Source organism: Protopterus annectens, chromosome 12.part0, assembly GCF_019279795.1.
Source record: "Protopterus annectens isolate FY-2018-M chromosome 12.part0, PAN1.0, whole genome shotgun sequence".
NCBI lineage: Eukaryota > Metazoa > Chordata > Ceratodontiformes > Protopteridae > Protopterus > Protopterus annectens.
In genome coordinates, this window is record NC_056746.1 from 165,213,629 (window position 1) to 165,231,590 (window position 17,962).

A 17,962-nucleotide genomic window follows, 5' to 3' on the forward strand; every position below is an offset into this window, starting at 1 on the left:
GACGTCTTACTATGATAAAACAAGCAAACAGCTCAGTTTATTGAAAAAAAGAGGAGACAGTGAGGATGCAGACTTTTGATCGCATCAGATTTGTGAAAAGTTTGTGTCAAGAGCTGAGATCGTACATTGTGGAATCACAAGGAATGGAATTCAGACCAAATCGGAAGCATATGTTACCAGTGTCTGAACCAGTGTTACAGCATCTTGCCTGTAACAAAGACTCTAGTTCTCAGAGAGACTTGTCCAATGTTCCTGTTCCAGAGGACATTCCATCATCAATCCCCGTTTCTGAGAAAATCCCTGAGACTCCTCAAGCAGAATATTCCCCAATGACTGTCTCTGTTGCTAAACACAGTCCTAACTACTATTATCAAGAGATCAGGATGCATCTCAAAACCTACTTCTAGATACACAACAACCTGGACATGACCGCTTTTCTTTATTACTGTCTGTATAATTGCATGCCTATTGAAATGTCAATGTTTATATGAGACAGCTCAGTAAAGAGAGAGGATATAAATCAGGAGCATGTGATATACCTTTAAGAAGCTTTCCAGAGAGTCAGCGCATGCATTTAAGTACTGAGCACATGCACACCACAGTGCAATTTTGAATGAGCGCCCAGAGTGGCAGCATGCAAGTATGCAGTCAGTCAGTTAGTTTGATAGTTCGTTTAAGTTTAATGTTCCTCCCATTTATCCTGATGTCTTTGTATACAATAAACTACTTAAACGAACAGTCAAGCCTCAATGTCGTGTTAATGCACATAAAAAGAGCGACACCTGGCTTGTAATAGTAGATGCCTGATTGGTGCAGTCAGGAGCCAGTTGTCTAGATAAGGAAACGTGTTGAATCCATGTACTCTCAAGTGAGCTGCTACTACCATCATGCATTTGGTAAACACCCAGGGGGTTGTGGTGAGGCCAAAGGGCAGTACTCTGAACTGATAATGACTGGCCCCCAGCCAGAAGTGGAAACATTTTCTGGAGCACTTGTTCATTTTGATGTGACAGTATGTGTCCTGTAGGTCGATGGAGCACATCCAGTCTTTTTTTCATAACAGAAGTAGAATGGACTGAACCATGACCACCCGGAACTTCACACTGTCCACTGACTAGTTTAGTAGAGTTAGGTCCAAGATTGGTCAAAGGACCCCTGTCTTCTTTGGCATTAAAAAGAATCTTGAGTAAATTCTGGGTCCGACTTGGCCTGGTGGAACCTCCAGAATGACTCTTTTTCTAGCAGTTTTGCTATTTGTAACACTGCTTTCTCCCTTTGATTGGGTGGAACATCAGGGAGACTTTTCCATAATTTTGGTCTTTGGAAAAATGGAATGGAATATCCTCTGGATATGATCCTTTGCACCCAAAATCATCTGTGATGCCTAACCAGGCATCTTGGTGCAAGGATAAATGCCCTCATGACTGCCTCCGGAGAGGGATGGTTGGGCAACCTCTAAGGACTGCTGCAAGGACCTATCCAAGAAGGAATCATGAGACTCTTGATTTTCTGAACCCCCACCCTCTACCCAGAGGGTGGCATCTACCATTATTGCTATTTCCCCCTCTGCCTCTGGGGGAAAATATCCCTGTGATTCCTGAAAAGGACCTTGAGACTTTTTGAACCACAATTTTTTTTTACCACTATGCTGTTTCCTGGAGAATGGTCTTTGGGGATAGAGAAACAGGTTCTGACGGCAGACAAGGTCTTTCCATCCTTCTCACTATGGGAGTGCATCTCTAATAGCAAGGCCAAACAATGATGATCCATCAAAAGGAGGATTGATGAAGGATGCCTTGAAAGATTCTACGAAATAACAGAGCCGCATCCAGGCATGACACCTTATAGCAATGCCTGAACTGGCTGCCCTTGAGGTACACTCTGCAACATGCAAGATTAACCTCATGGACGAGTTAGAGATAGACTGTAGGGTGACCAATCTGGAGGAAAAGATTTTCTGCTGCTTTGCAGACATGGACCCTCTGGCAGGGCCAGAAAGGTCCATAATTAAGTCCCTCTGTAATGAAGTGTGCCAGGTAATTCAACGATCGCAATGCAAAAGTCGTTGAAGTGTGCACCCACTTCCTAAATCAGTCCAAAGCCCTAGACACACTGTTAGGGAGATGGACAGAGGACCTCTGTTCGGCCAGCTCATTCTTGGTAGGCACCGCAACAACCATGACATCTACTGAGGAATCTTTAGTCCAGTGCTGCTTATCAGATGGGGCACTAAAGATCTTATCAGCTCTTTTTGGAATGGGCCTTACAGTGTCCAGCTCCTTCCATGCCCCGCAGGAGACTAGGTTGATAAGGTGTTGATAAGGTCATCTGTGGGGGCGCCACCCAACATGTAGCTGGGCCAGACCCAAAGGCCTCCAAAAACACAGACTCCTCTGATGATGAGCTTTGGGTAGACTGACCACCTCTTTGCTACAGGATTTCAAGGATGTCTCCAAAGAAGACATCATCCGGTGGAGATCATTGGGATCCTTCCACTTTAAAGTCAGTGTCTTCTGTCAGTGATTCCTGAGGGGAATTCAAATGCCTCCTCTTGCACATTCTCTTTGGAGGTACCTCCTTGGTGGGATGTTCTCAGGAGATGTCAGAAGAGACGGGAAGCTTCTCAGAGGGAGCTGCTTGGAGGGTGTTAAGGTCTGGCTGTCCCTGAGATGAAGGATGAGCAGGCTCAGGCGCAGAAGTCAGAACAGGAGAAGGATCTGAAGGTGGTAGAGTCGAAGTAATTCTTAGATGGAAGAATACCTTCTCCACCACTGCAAATTCAGAATGACCTGAAGAGGCCAAAAGTAATCTCTCCTAAACCAAGGCTCTAGGAACAGACAACCCAAACCCTCATGGATCCCCTGCCCCGAAGGGGAAATCAGAGCCTAGTTATCATGCACCGAGGCTTAATGGAAAGCGATAGCTATGAAAACTTCGGAGTCGAGGACATTCCCTCAGACCAAATGCCAATGCTTTAGCTCTGAGATATGCCATGCTCTAAAAAGGATGGAGCCAATGGGATCAGAGATGTAGTCGGGGCCAAGGAAGGGCCATCGTATCTGACTCAGGATACCTCCAGATCCAAGGGTTCTGAAATGGGAGGTTGAATCAGAGAAGGAGAAATCAAAGGCATAAAGGTAAGATGGCTCACAGATCCAGTGGGTGACACAGCAGGCAAAACTCCCATCTGCATCTGCTTCCTGAGAAATCTTATCATCCTGTTCACCTCTGCTTCAGAAAGGCTCTGGGAAGATCTGACAGATGTTGACATGGAGGGAAGTCTTGAAGACTTCTTTGGAGTTCCTTCGAAAAAAAGAGACCTCACAGTAGGAGATACAACCTCCAGGGAGGGACTAGGAGTCCGGTGCCGAGGAAGTGACAACAGTTTGTGTTGGATCCAAAGGCCTCAGAGCCGACAGTTTCAGAGACTTAGCTGGCGGCTCAGAAGTTGCCCTTTTCTGCAGAGACCAGGCAGGAGAACGTTTTCTGTGCTCCCTGGGCTCCTTATGTTTTCTTATAGGGGTTTGAGCCCCTGATTCTCGAGATGGACCAGCAACAGAAGCAGTTTGAGGAAGAAGACCCTTAAAGGGCCACTACAGAAAATAACTAAAAAAAACATATTTAACTTTTTAAGGTTTGGCTCATTGCAAACCGGTATGTACCAGAAAGTAGTTGTCACTACTAATTTTATTCTGTTTGTACCCCTGACTTCCCTCCTGGGGGCAGACATCCTGATGAGAGTTTGTTTTCTTCTAAAGGAAAATCTTCCCTATAATCCACTGCAAATTCACTGTTTCTGAGATTACAACGCCCATAGCTGGACTGTCACATTGCAGTTGCATTCACTTAGAATAGAAGAACAGAGAAGAGCAGCTAATTTTGACAGGCCTCAGTAAAAGTGTAATTCACTGTCATGCAGTACCTCTTACAAATGTGTTTGCCGCTGATGTGTGCCATGTGTCACACATTCTGTGAAAAAAGCTTCCAGAACTAGCAGCTCATTGCTCAGATAACAGACTTATTGTTATAGGCTTCAGCTCCTTCTAAAGTTATTCCTCCCATATTCCAACCCCCTGCTAGCAACAGTATCACATTTCCCACCCTGCAGGGTTCAGCTATTTAGTCAGCTTTGCATGACAAAACACATCAAACAGATTTGCTTGCAGTCTGTCTGGTGTGTCAGTAAAAGTGTTCCCTCATTTCTCTCCTCACTCCTAACATCTGAATAGCACTTTTACAGTAAATCATACTACAAAAATGCTTTTAGCAAACCAAAATATAAAGCTGTTCAAGTATTCCTCTAAACATCCCTGTAACATAAACAGATTACAATTGGCCACTGACAGATTGGGCTCAGTCTGCAAATTATACTTTACTCATAAAGAATATTCATATTTGCATTACATAAAATTGCAGTCTTCAGCCTTGTTATCCCTTACGCATATTACCAATGTCTCCTTATATTTGTGGGTACTACTGCTATTGTCTGCACATATTCATTGGTGTTATAATTTTTTTTTATTTAAATTAATATATTCTTTCCTTCATGCTATGCAGTGCCTACTCTCACTGTTCTGAACAGTGTGCTTACTATTCTTCCTCAGTCTCAATATTGTTCTCCATTGCAAGCTGCCAGTTCATGTTTCTGTATTCACTGATATCCAAAGTTTCGTACATTTCCTCAAGAAGCTAGATAAACCAGACTACCTCCAACAATATGTTTCATACTACAGTCATTTTTTTATGTACCCGTGACTACTGCATTTCTATAACCATATGAATATACTACTTACAGCAGGGATCAAGCTTGAAAGGTCATTTAGCCATAGAGCATCAACGAAGCAAATGTGATAACAGCACTTAGTAGGATTATACATAAACATCAAGTCATATGTACCACAGGGGTGGACAGACTGTCTTCAGAAAAAGAAAAGGGTACAAAGGTCAAACTTTGGGTGTCAAACAGCTGCGCTGTAACATCAAAGTACAAGCAAGACAGCTAATGTGCAAACTGCCTATGGCATAAACACTGCATAAAGACAAAGATTCTAAGAGCTTCAATAAAGTTAGAAGTCAGAGAAATTATGTAGATAACACATCTTTCAGTTACCTTAGCATTTACAAGAGCATAACTTGGGAAGCCAGATAAATGACAATGGCCCTGGCTTTCGGTACAGGAAGGGGCAAACTGAGCTAACAGGTATCATGCTGAGGAGATGATTTCTTTATGCAGACAGCACGACTCCTCAGTGTAGCTTCAACTGACTGTTCATCCACAAAAGATGAAGGAGAAGGTGTTATGTATATGCATGGGTACCCTAGTCACAGACAACGGCATACCATATTCACAGGTATCTTAACAATAGCATCAGATGAAGTACAAGAAGTAACACAGAGGAAACCAATGTTTACAATGAAGACACATTAATATTCACATAGTGCTTGTGTCACAAAACAGTTACATCGAAGCATGAACAGGACACCAGAAAGCAGTGCAAAAAAAAACATCCATAGTTGTGCAGTCTCTATTCCACTGGCCAAGGTAACTTAGGCATGTTCTGCACAGGGAGACATAAGGCCATATCAACATCTTATTTCAAGAGGAAATCTTGTAGTCTAACATGATGGAATTAATAGAGATCACAGTTGATATCAGTACCATTTTGTACTATCTGACTATAAATTACCATTTCCTTGCACATGTACCATACAGACAATCTGAAATGGGGAAGAAGGGGTAAGAGATTGTGTTGTGAAAGGAACTTAAACTTAAAGGAGAGCTGCACCCACAGTCTCAAAAGACATGTTTATTTCATCATGGTTTGGTGTTTCCTACATTTTAACACCACTCTGGGACTATTTACAGGTTTTTAAATATTTTTATATGCAATTTCTGAGTCTGACCACATGGGGACTGGCATCTTGAAATAATTCTGATTGTTTAGTATGTCCCATCATGCAGTGCTTGTCTGTAAAAAATTATGTCATGTATGCCTATTTCTTCCTGAAGCTCCTGTCACTGCATTGATTTCATAGGTAGGTAGTAGGCTATCAGCCCTAGGGCCTGTACGAGCCTAGCCAAAACGATTCCCTGGCTATTGCTTCCCACAAATATTTACTTTCCTGGACCCCTGTCTAGCAGAACTACTGATGTATAGGCTCAAAGGTGAAAGTTCAAAGGTGAGTACTAGGCTAGCTCCCTTTGTGGGCCATTTTAAGCATAGCAAATTTCCCTTGGAGAGAATCAAACCCTGCACATCTTGCCTGTGAAGTTAACACCTTAACTATTATGCCAGTCCATAACTTTACATGCATATACTGCTGTCTTTCAATCAGTTAGTTTTAAGCAACATTTCATGCCATTCAGTGATTACTTAAAACACAAACAGTGCAAATGCCACAGAACAGACTTTCAAAGTGCTTTTTACTGCTGCTTCTTTTTAGAATGGGTAAACTGCAAAGTTTTGTGAAGCCGAATTATACTATTTTGATTCATCTCCCATCCCCCTTCACACATAACTTCACTAGCTTTCAAAGTTCTATGGGTAATTTGAGCTGTTACCACCTGTGATTGACAGCCCACAGCACGAGACTTGACTCGTGTACTGTTTCCTTGTTCTAGCCTTTACTTTCTGTATGGGTAGTGAAAGGACAAGGCAGCTGTGACATCACAGCATGGGTGGATTTTTGCAAAGGTCATGGAAATGGCAGTTTGGGGAAGGAATTGGCCAGAAAACTACCTGTACTCATAGGTGTTGATGACATCAATGAAATGGAGACTGCAGCAAGTTTTACCAGGGCGGGACAAAAGTTTTTTGAAAGTGAAACCCCCACAGTAGAGTAAGGTACTGTTCTTGTGGAGAAAAACAATCTATTTAAAATATTTTACATGCTGTATTGTTGTTTATTCATAACAGGGACAGTAAATAGGAAGAAAAATGACAGAGAAGTTGAGCATTTAATAACAGAATCCCATTGCTGTCCTTTAAGAGCGATCACAAAGTGGTTTAAGACCAAGTTATAAGATTAATCTCCAGGCAGTTTCTTTCTTTTTAGCATTAGAAACATTCTTGAATGAAAATCTCTTCCCCGCTGGGAGAAAATAATTATTTCTATTACCTCCCTCCACAATAAATTATGTGGTGTAGGACAGGAGGGAACAAAGGAGTTTGGTCTCAGAATGTGGAATAATGTCCTGTAAAGGAGGGACCTCTTTCCACTGAGTCAAGTCTCAGAACCCATTTGTCTGAAACAACCTATTGCCAAAGAGAAATGGGAACTCTGACTTTATGGAAGTGATAAGAGAATGCAGGGAGGGGAGAAATGCTTCCCATACCTCTTGGGTATACCTCATTACAAGGAACATTTTAGGTCTTTAAAAAGTGCATGTTCCTCAAAGTTCCTCACTGAAAGGGTCTATCACACATTTTTTGGAATGACATCCCTGTAAACAGTACTGATTTTTGTATAAGTATAAACTAGCACATTTTAACCATCCTATGACCTTTCTAGTTGCAGTTGTTAGTAAGTTGTTAGGTGTTCCGCATTTTGCCCATTTGTTCCACATCATGAGAGACAATGTTCCTCATTTAGGAGATGGAAGGTTGAGAGCTATGATGCCTCCTGAGGGAACTTACAGGAGTGTGGAGAGAAAGGTGAAACAAATAATACAATTTACTGCGACCTGCATGGCAACTAGATATAAAACAAACTAAAAATATATGTTTATTCAACGACACAGCACAGGTAAGCACGTTCGCACTGAATTAACTAATGCTTCGTCAGACAAAAAACTTCAAATAGTCTCTTAAATACAAAAGCATCACTTCCTAGCTCATTAATACATATTCAAACTGACAAATAAAAACAGATACAATAAATCACTTAGGATATTCACCACCTCACCAACAAGTGCTAATACAGAATGTCTCTTAACAGTGACATCACAAAAAACATCAGTGCTGTAATTTAAAACAGCAGCACTATAAAGCACATCTTATGCTCTTATTCATAGAGTTCATAAAATTCATACAAACAGTGCAAAACAAAAACTATTTTAAAACTGTTTACACTTCTCTCCATAAACTATATCATAATACTAAAAGTGTGTGTGTGTGTGTATATATATATATATATATATATATATATATATATATATATATATATACACACACACACACACACACACATATACACACATATCTATATATATATATATATATATATATATATACACACACATACACAATTATATATATATATATATATATATATACATATATGTAAATACACACACATATATATATATATATATATATATATATATATATATATATATATATGTATATATCTATGTATTCTCATCTCCATACGTATTTTCTAAACCCGGAAACAAATCAGTGTAAGAGGGGGTGCATTTTAAGGACAGGTTTCAGGGACATGGAATCATTAAGACCTAGTGGTTTAAAGGATCGTAACTCAAGTATTCAACTTTGTTCTCTAGCTTCAGTAATATTCTTAACATTTCCTCCTCTAACACCTAACATAATAGTCTCCAGAACAAAAAAACTTGAACGTATGGTGTGTCCTTGACTTCTGGACATGTACAGCAAGTGCATTAGTGTCTCTCACATTCCTGATCTCACCCAAGTGTTCAAGGATCCTATCTTTGAAACAATGATTTGTTTTACCAATATAAAAGGCAAAACATTCCTGGTAAAATGCATAGTAAATCACACTGGCTGTTCTACCATCAGTGTAAAAAGAAAAATCTATGGTATGCTTCAATATTGGGTGCTCAAAAGTATGGCCAGAATATATATAATGGTATGCTCTATAATTCCTACATGGAAAAGAGCCAGAGCATGAAGAATTAAACAGGTCAGCACATTCTATATTATTTCTATAGCAGAGTTGTCTTTTCAGAGAAATACCATTACGAAAACAAAATTGCAGTCCATTGTCTGCTATTTCAGCAAGGTCAGGACAGCTCCGTATCCCAGTTTTTTAAGGATATCTGTAATTATGTATTATTTAATTTTTTGTTCTTTTATGTGCGACTGTACCCGACAGGTTAGATCTCAGTTTCAGAGAAAGGTGTATCCCAGATGACTAGAGAATAAACATACTTGTGCCAGTGTACAAGAACAAAGGGGACATCCACAACTGAACAGGGAGATGAAAAGTCAGCAAGCAAATGAGTAATAGTGGTGAAACTGAATTTATCTTCAAGTCTTGGTGAGTACCTTCACAAGGTGGACCCTGTTTTTCCACAAAATCTCACCAAGGTGACACTGATGTACACAATGTATTTATATAGCATATATTATGGACAGAAGTAGGTCAAAAATTAAAAAAGATAACTGGGTGCACAAGACCCAGGATAAAAAGTTGAGGATAAAAAAGAAATTATGTATTGTTACTATTATGCAAAAAAAACTAGAATTTCCAGACACAAGATATACAAAAAGGCTAAGAGAAATTAGAGGAAAGAAAAATACACAAGAAAAACTGTCAGAAGCTTCAAATAAAAATGGGTGGTCATTAATACTGCAGATTTGTGAAAAACTGTATACAGACCAAGGAACTTTGATCTGTTTGGAAAAAGAAGCATCTGAGGAAGTGCGAAAATATAAACAAAACCTAGATATTTTTGAAAAGTATAAAAAAGAAATATGGACTTGGGAAAGAAAGAGATTTGATATGGTCAATATTTATGCAAAGGCAAAAGCCAAATTAATCAACATAAAGAAGGCAACTCCAAATATATTCAAAGAGAAATACAGGTAAAGGCATCCAGACATGGAAAATTTCACAGTTAAAAAAAAAAAAAAAAATCACAAAGAGGGAATGTAGAAAAGATTAGTAAAGTTGAAGTTAAAAAAATAGAAGTTGAAGTTATGGAGCACCTGTGAAGTGAAGGATTTGATGTAGAAGGTCTAACACAGGTTACATCACAGCATGATGGAACGAGTCCTCAAAGTAAGGAGAAATAAGGAGCTCAGGAGACATCTGAAGTAATATGGACAGGGGAAAGAAAAATAGATTTAACATGGTGCACCATGTATGCAAAGGAGAAAGCAAAACTAATCAATACAAAAAGAGCAGCATCAAAGATATTTGAAGAGAATTACAGGCAAAGGAATCTGGACATGGAAAACTTTACAATACAAAAAAATAAGGAGACAAAGAGGAAAAGCAGAAAAAGAGACTAGCAATGCAGAAGTTAAAGAAATAGAAACTGAGGTTATGGAGTACCTCCAAAGTGAAGGATTCAGTATAGAAAATCTAATTCTGAAAGCACCACAGCACAATAGAGCAATGGATCTCCAAATTAAGGAGAACCACAGGAAACCATTATAAATGTTCACTTGAAGCTAGGCAGCAAGGGCAGGAAAAGGAAACTGTGGAAACTCTGATGCAGTTAATGTTGAGGAGTGATATGCCAGTGAGTTCCCATATGACAGAGCAATGGATGGCACAGGATGAAATTGAAGAGAATGTGCTATAGGAAGATGGAATAGACCTTTCTATAGTATCCCCACAAGAAATGGAAAAAAAAAATGTGCCCTCAGTTTAGAAGAAATCGAGTTGAGAGAAGAGTTGCTTGACTTTAACAGAGATAGACATATTACGATCAATGAAAGAAACAGACTGCAAAACGTCAAGAAAACCCAAAAAGTCAGAAGTCTGACAAAACAAATGAACACCGTAATTAGAAGTGTCCATAGCGATCCATGCAACATAACAAAAGTAAACAGGATAGATTACTGCGCAGCTAAATTAATAACCGATAAATTTCTACCACAAGGTAGTGAGGCAGAGAAAGGGGATAAATCAAATGCCATCATGGAAGTATCCAACAGAGAAAACTATAAAGCACCTAAGACAAGAAGTATCACTGTTAAGAGTATAGAACAGGGAACAGATCAACAAAAAAATTTAAAACATAGACGTGATAAAAGCAATGCGGATTGTTAGAACAGATCAGGATCCATCATGCACTACTGCAAATAAACTAAAAATCTCAGCACAGGTGGAAAAGCTTAGAAGATACGCAAATAAATATAAAATAAGTACAAAATAAGCAATATACTGATGACCCAAAGTAGTTTTAAAGAGAATTGGGAAACAGGTAAAAGGACTTGAAAGACCACCAAAAAAAAAAAAAAAGAAGAAGAAATAGATACATTTTGGAGAAGTTATTTATGAAGATCCTAAAGATGTTAAATGGACAGAAAAAGTAAGAGAAATAATAATAAGTTTAAAAGTACAGGATATGAAATGGGATGGAGTAACAGCCAGAGAGATTGAAACAAAGTTAAGAAAAGCCTCTAACTGGAAAACTCCAGGCCCAGATGCTGCACCGAACTTCTGGTTAAAAGTATTAACATCTTTGCACAAAGATTTAGCTATGAGTAAGAACCATTTATGTGCGTACTCCAGACAGACACCAACCTGGCTAACAGGGAAAACAATGCTCCTACTTAAGAGTGAACCTGAAAGCTACTCTAAAAATTATAGGCCAATAACTTGTCTTCCAACGACATATAAACTATACACTGGAATTAATGCAGACAGAGTTTTTAGTCATTTAGAAGAAAACTCAATTATGTCAATAGAACAAAAGGGCAACAAAAGAAAGTCATATGGAACAAATGATTATTTGTTGTTAAATAAAGTCATAACTGGAAAACTGTTTAAAGGGGAAAGTATGGCATGGATTGACTACAAAAAAGCATTTGACAGTATCCCACATTCATGGATAAAACAGTGCTTAAAAATGTGTAAGATACACCCTACACTGATCAACTACATTACAGTGACCATGAAACAGTGGCAGACCACTTTGCAATTAAGCCATGATAAAGGACAGATTATTACTCCAGGGTGACCATCTGTCACTACTGCTATTCTGCCTTGCCCTTAACCCATTAGGCTGTCTACTTAACAGCTTAGGCCATGGTTATAATTTGGCTCCTAGAAAACAACAAAGTGTAAAGACTTATCTTCTGTTTGATAATGATTTAAAACTATATAGCTCATCAGATGGGAACTGAAAGCACAACTGCAAGTTGTCAAAACTTTTTCAGAAGATGTAAGAATGCCATTTGGTCTTGTCAAATGTGCAAAAGCAACCTTTAAAGCGGGAAAACTGCAGCACCAAGAAAACATCAGTTTGGGACAAGAATTTGATATAAAAGAACTTGAGCAAAAGGAAGTGTGTAAATATTTGGGAATTGAAGATGAAGTGTCAACAACAAAACATGAACAAATGTGAATAAAACTTAGTAAGGAATACTTTAGAAGACTTAAATTAATCCTGAAAACAGTGTTGACATCTAGGAATAAAATCCAAGCTATAAACCAATTTGCTTCCTGTCCTAACTTACAGTTTTGGAGTGACTGACTGGCCCCAAAATGTAGTGGCTAGATTAGATAAAAAAACAAAAAGGATGCTTCATGCTCACCAAATGATTTATAAAAAATCAGTGCACACCAAGACTATACATTCCCTGTTCTGAAGGAGGGATGGGCTACCTTGAAATTGATTACATGTATAAATCTGCAATCGTGGGACTCCACACATATCTGCTGACCTCACACGACCCAAATGTACTGAAAGTTTTGAAACATAAGGAGAATAAATCTAAGATGGACTTCCCTGCTTAGACTAGCAGAAGCATACATGTGTCAAGCAGGAATGGAAATCCAACCACAAGTACATAAAAACCAGGTAGCAACTGAATGTGCCAAAAAAAGACAAAAATACAAAAGAAAGAATATAAGGTGAAAAACCAGATAAGAAGGCAAGAAATGTGGAAAATCCATTAATATAGTTGCAAGTATAGAAAACTCCTGGAAGAATCTCATGTTGATCAGGAATGAATGCAGGAATGGTTAAGGAGGGGCAAATTCAAATCAAGAGATGAAAGGTTAATATTATCTGCATAAGACAGTGGGCTATGTATATGTTGGTTTACAAAGTCCATTGAGCATGTGGGAGAAACAGACAAATGTAGGTTTTGTAAAACAGAATTGGAAACAGTTGCACATCTTGTTGCTGGTTATGACATACTAATACCAGAAGGACTATACACTGAAATACAATGTGCCAAGACTGTTGCACTGGGGATTGTGCAAAATTATAGTACTGAAGTGACTGAAAAACACTGGAAAAATGAGCCACAAAGCATCATAGAAAATGATGAAGTCTATATCACATGGGATCATCCATTACCAACAGTTCAAAAGATAGATGCTAGAAAACTGGATACAGAGGTCTATGAAAAGAGGACAAAGTAGCATCGATCATTGAAATCACCACACCCATTGACTACAGTATCTTGCATACAGAGAGACACAAAGTCATAACATATGAGGATTTGCAGGCAGAAACGAGAGCAATGCGGAGGAAAGATACCCAGATAATTCCAATAGTAGTAAGAGCAATGGGTCTTATAAAAAAGAATCTACAATCGCATTTAGATATGTTACTAATAGATACAACTCTGTACGAAATGCAGGGGTCATTACTGGGCACATTGCTGGTGCTGTGAAGAGCACTTTTGCCTGACATGAAAGAATGAAACAATACAAACTTCATGAACTTTAATCGTACTTTGACTTAGGAATGGGGTCCGTTCCCATCATGGTATTAGAAACCCCAAAGATTTAAAGAAATTTAAAAAAGTGAGACATGCACAGACATAAAACTATTGTCACATCGCATGGAAGTGCTGGACAGGGTGATTGATAAATGGGTAAGCAGAGTAGCAGAATGTAAGGCGGAGGATGAGCAGTTTGTATTCTGATCAGGATGCAGCAGAACTGACCCGATGTTTGCAATGAGACAAACACTTGAGAAGAAACTAGAGATGACGAAAGAGTCCAAATGGGCATCACTAGACTTGGAGAAAACATATGACAAGGTTCCCAAGAAAGTTGACTTGGGCAGTTCTGCGGTAGTACAAAGTGCCAGAAACATTAACAGAATTAGTGCAGGCTAAGTATAAAGACCCAAGTAAATAAGTACAAAAAGTGTTTGGTCTCACAGCTGGGTTCCCAGTCAAAATAGATGTGCACCAGGGGTCATCTCTGAGCCTATTGCTGTTCATACTGGTTATGGACTATATATTACCAAACAGGTCAAGGGAGACAAACAAACACAGTTGTTGTATGCAGATGATGTGGCATTACAAGCAGACTCGGAGTGAGAACTTCTACAAAAGATAGGGGAATGGAATGCAGAACTGAAGGGATGTGGGATGAAACAAAGTACATATAAGACAGCTGCAATGAGAGAAAATTAGGGAAATCAAAAGAAGCTGAAACTGAGATGGAAGGGAAGATAGTGGAACAAGTTAACAGCTTCAAGTCTCTGGGAGGGGTAGTCTGAATGAAGGGGCCAAAGCTAAAACCAGAGCGGCTGCTGCCAACTGGCACAGAGTCTCGGGTGTAGTCTACAACAGAAGAATGTCAAGGAGGCTGAAAAGTAAGGTATACAAGGCAGTAGTGCAACCAGTACTGCTGTAAGGTGCACAAAACTGGGCAGCAAAGGCAGACAAGATGAGGAAGCTAGAACTGATGGAATGAAGTGCCATTAACAAAGTGAGGGAAGTAGATAAAGAAAAAATAGAAGAAATGATGAATAAAGAGTCAGAATAGTAAAATCAGAAAAAATTAGAAGTTAAAATGAACAATACAGGCAGAAGAAAGAAAACGTTTGCAGAAAATCACAAAGCACGCACTTCCACTTTCTAGGTAGTGCTTTTACTTATTTATGTGATGGGGGGGTCTGCGCTGCTGCTAGACAGTAGCGTGTTACAGGGCTATGAGTAACAAGAAGTACTACTGAGACTGCACAGCTCTCAGCTTCTAAGCTCAAGAATCAGGGAGATAAGCCAATAATAATGAGAGGCTAATGACTAAAAAACGTGAACTTGATAATTTTCAAACATTCTGAGTTATGCATCTAAACACTAAAAAAGAATAACAGGTACTGCACTAATAAGTATGTATAACAAAATAACAATAACATTTTGCACTAAAATACGTTTTTTTTAGACAAGCAAACATTTAATCCGTAATGACTTATTTAGAGATTTTCTGGACAATTTAGGTTTTAACAGCAGTAGATAAATAAAACACCCACCCTGTCGCAAGAGAGTAAACCAGGCTGAAAGAGAGCATTACAGAAAGTCATACATAAAATAAAAATGCTAGCTGTTGTTCAGCAAATACTTCTAATAAGCACAACATTTCTTGCTTGTGGATACCAACTATGTGTCTAAGAAGGGCAGCACTATCGTCAGGCATAGTATCGGGTGAATAAAATAACTGTAGTAAAGGCTGTGTGGAATGACACTAGTTGCCGATGTAGCACCTTGTAATGCAATTGGTTGCGATGGTTTTACTGCTAACTGAAAGCAATCGCATTACAGAGTACTAAATAAGCACACACAGAAATTATCATTCGCAAGCTTTGAAAAAATATGTAGGATCAAAAAAAAAAAAAAAAAACTTGTAAAGGACAGTGGAGAAGTGTATTACACATACCTGTTGCAAAAGAAAATTAAATGTTCAGTTGAGACAGTTGTAGGATGGGCAGGAATGGTAGTAATCCCTCAACACAACAGATGCATCTAGCAACTAAACCGAACAGAACAGTTCCCAGAATCAGCAACATCGCATTTTTATTGGCTGCAGGAACCAAACTTAAAAATATTTCATGCACTGTTAATGGTTGGGGCATTCCCAGGGTGAAAGGACTGAAGTAGGTGGTTCTTGGGCAGCAACTGAGAAAAGAGAGAAAAACAACAAAGGGCGTTATTAACAAATGGCCCGAGCGCCTGTACAGTCTCTACAGCTCTGGAAGACTGTTATTTTGATTAAAGATGGCTGTGAGTACCAGAGACGTAAGAATGGCAAGTGAAAAAAATATCTGCTTAGACAGCAGAAGGAATATGGGACAGTGCTACATTCAAACTATGGGGAAAAAAAGGAGCTTGGAAATGAGAAAAGGAGTGAAGCAGCTCACATGTTTCGGCGTTCCACCAGAGCACGGGCACTGAAACTCAAATCTCAGAAGACACAGCCAAATGACTGGGCCCTAGACAGTAAACATGCTCCCTGTGGGCATCAGATTGGGGAATCTTATGTATATAAGAAGTGCATTTTTTGAACCCAGCTGGGTTGTCAGGTTTATCAGTCATAATCTGATTTAATAACAACAACAAAAACAAAGCTTTAAGAGAGTTTTTTTTTTTTTTTAAATAGGGAAACAGCAAAGGAAACTACCAACAATGGTAGGGAGAGAAATACCCAAAGGTACGAAGGTATCTAAAAACCTAAATGGAGAAACCTGAAAATAATAAAGTTTATAGAAGGGTAAGGAAGGGTGATGACCTCTAGCTCTATTTGTAGCCTAACAATAAAGTTTGATTTAAATCACTCATGACCCACTAGGAGCTACAACAGAAAAATCCCAGCTTGCTATAAGTGTGGCAAATGAGATCAGAGGTAATTTGGACGACAGAGGCATTACAGGTAAGGGAGGAATTCAAGAGTCAGATCATAAGCTATAAAAAAACGGCCAAGTCGGATCAGAGGTTCAGGTCCAAACCCACAGGTTGAGGAACGAATGAAAATGACATCAGATCTGAATAAACTGACAAACTTTAAACATCATATCTGCCTTTTTAGGGGCAGATGGTCAGAACCTGCCTTCCAAAATTTTTGGGTAGGAAAAATCAAAGTCTAAATATGTAAACATTATAAACAATCGCTTGACCATGTTTTTTGAACTTGTAGCCAGCTCGGGTGTGAAAAATATTCTTTATTGTCCACTGGAATTGCTGCATGGTTGAAAAGAGTATACTTGTGTGCAGAAAAAACAAGATTTTAATATTTTTTTGTATCTGGTTCAATTATATGTTTGATTATCTGAACAGTTTGATTATCCGAACTACCCTAGGTCCCAATTAGTTTGGAAAATTGACTCTCTACTGTAGTCTCAGAGAAAGATAAAGTCCCACAGGGAGAATCAGAAACTGAGCTCTTCTCTTGAGTCTTTCACATCATTTGTTTCACAGAAAGACTCAGTAAAAAATACTTAAAACACTTCATCAGCTCCAAAAAGTAAAATAAACACACTTTCTCCACATAATAAATGTATTTTAAATACTTTAAACAAGTTTTAAACAGACAGGAAAAAAGAGCACTCCTGTTTAAAAGTATAATACAGTTTTGTGATAGTCTTTTAAAACAGGAACTCCTAGCTTTAAAATAACTTTTTTGAACCAGAAAGTGTTATCAAACAAACATTTTTTTTTAAATAGGAAGTTTTCCCCCAAAGGAAACTTATCTGCTCATCAAAGGAACAGCAGAAGCTGAGAGTCGATCCTCAAAAGCATCAGAGGGGTCATACTCTTCACTGGCAGGAAAGCTTTGAAGGGTTTGGAGCCCAGACCTGTATTTTCAGTCAACTCAACTTGAACTGACTAACAGTTTGGGCGCATGGAAGCTGCCCTGAAGCTCTGGAAGCTGGTCAGCTGTTATATCCTTGCAGGATACAACCCATATAGCTTAATCTACTGCAGCAGTGAATAATAAGAAGAGAATCATCAAGTACCTCTCTAGCATTTTTTGCACACTTGCCTAGTGGCCTCATTAACTGCTAGGGAGATTTTATCACGCTCGGTACATAGACAATACAAATGCCTAATGTGCCCAGCAGTTCTTGAAAATGACTCCACCTGCACATTTTTAAGAAAATGGAAAATACAGCATGAGAATTAGATATGGTGAGCTAATACTTATCAGTAAAGGGAAATAAAGAGAAATCCCACCCCCCAAAAAAGTAACCGATAAACAGGAGTACTCATAACCCAAAACAAAAAATGCTGACAAGGAAAATTAACACAGTTGATGGAATCCACACATTCAAACATAATCACAGTTT

At 38.8% G+C, this 17,962-nt stretch overlaps 1 protein-coding gene across 5 annotated transcripts in view; it reads right to left on the minus strand.

Annotated features, from left to right (window-relative positions):
- NTHL1 (nth like DNA glycosylase 1) overlaps window positions 1-17,962 on the minus strand; it is a 492,998-nt gene that overhangs the window by 428,138 nt on the left and 46,898 nt on the right. The gene's annotated exons all lie outside the window — the stretch shown is intronic.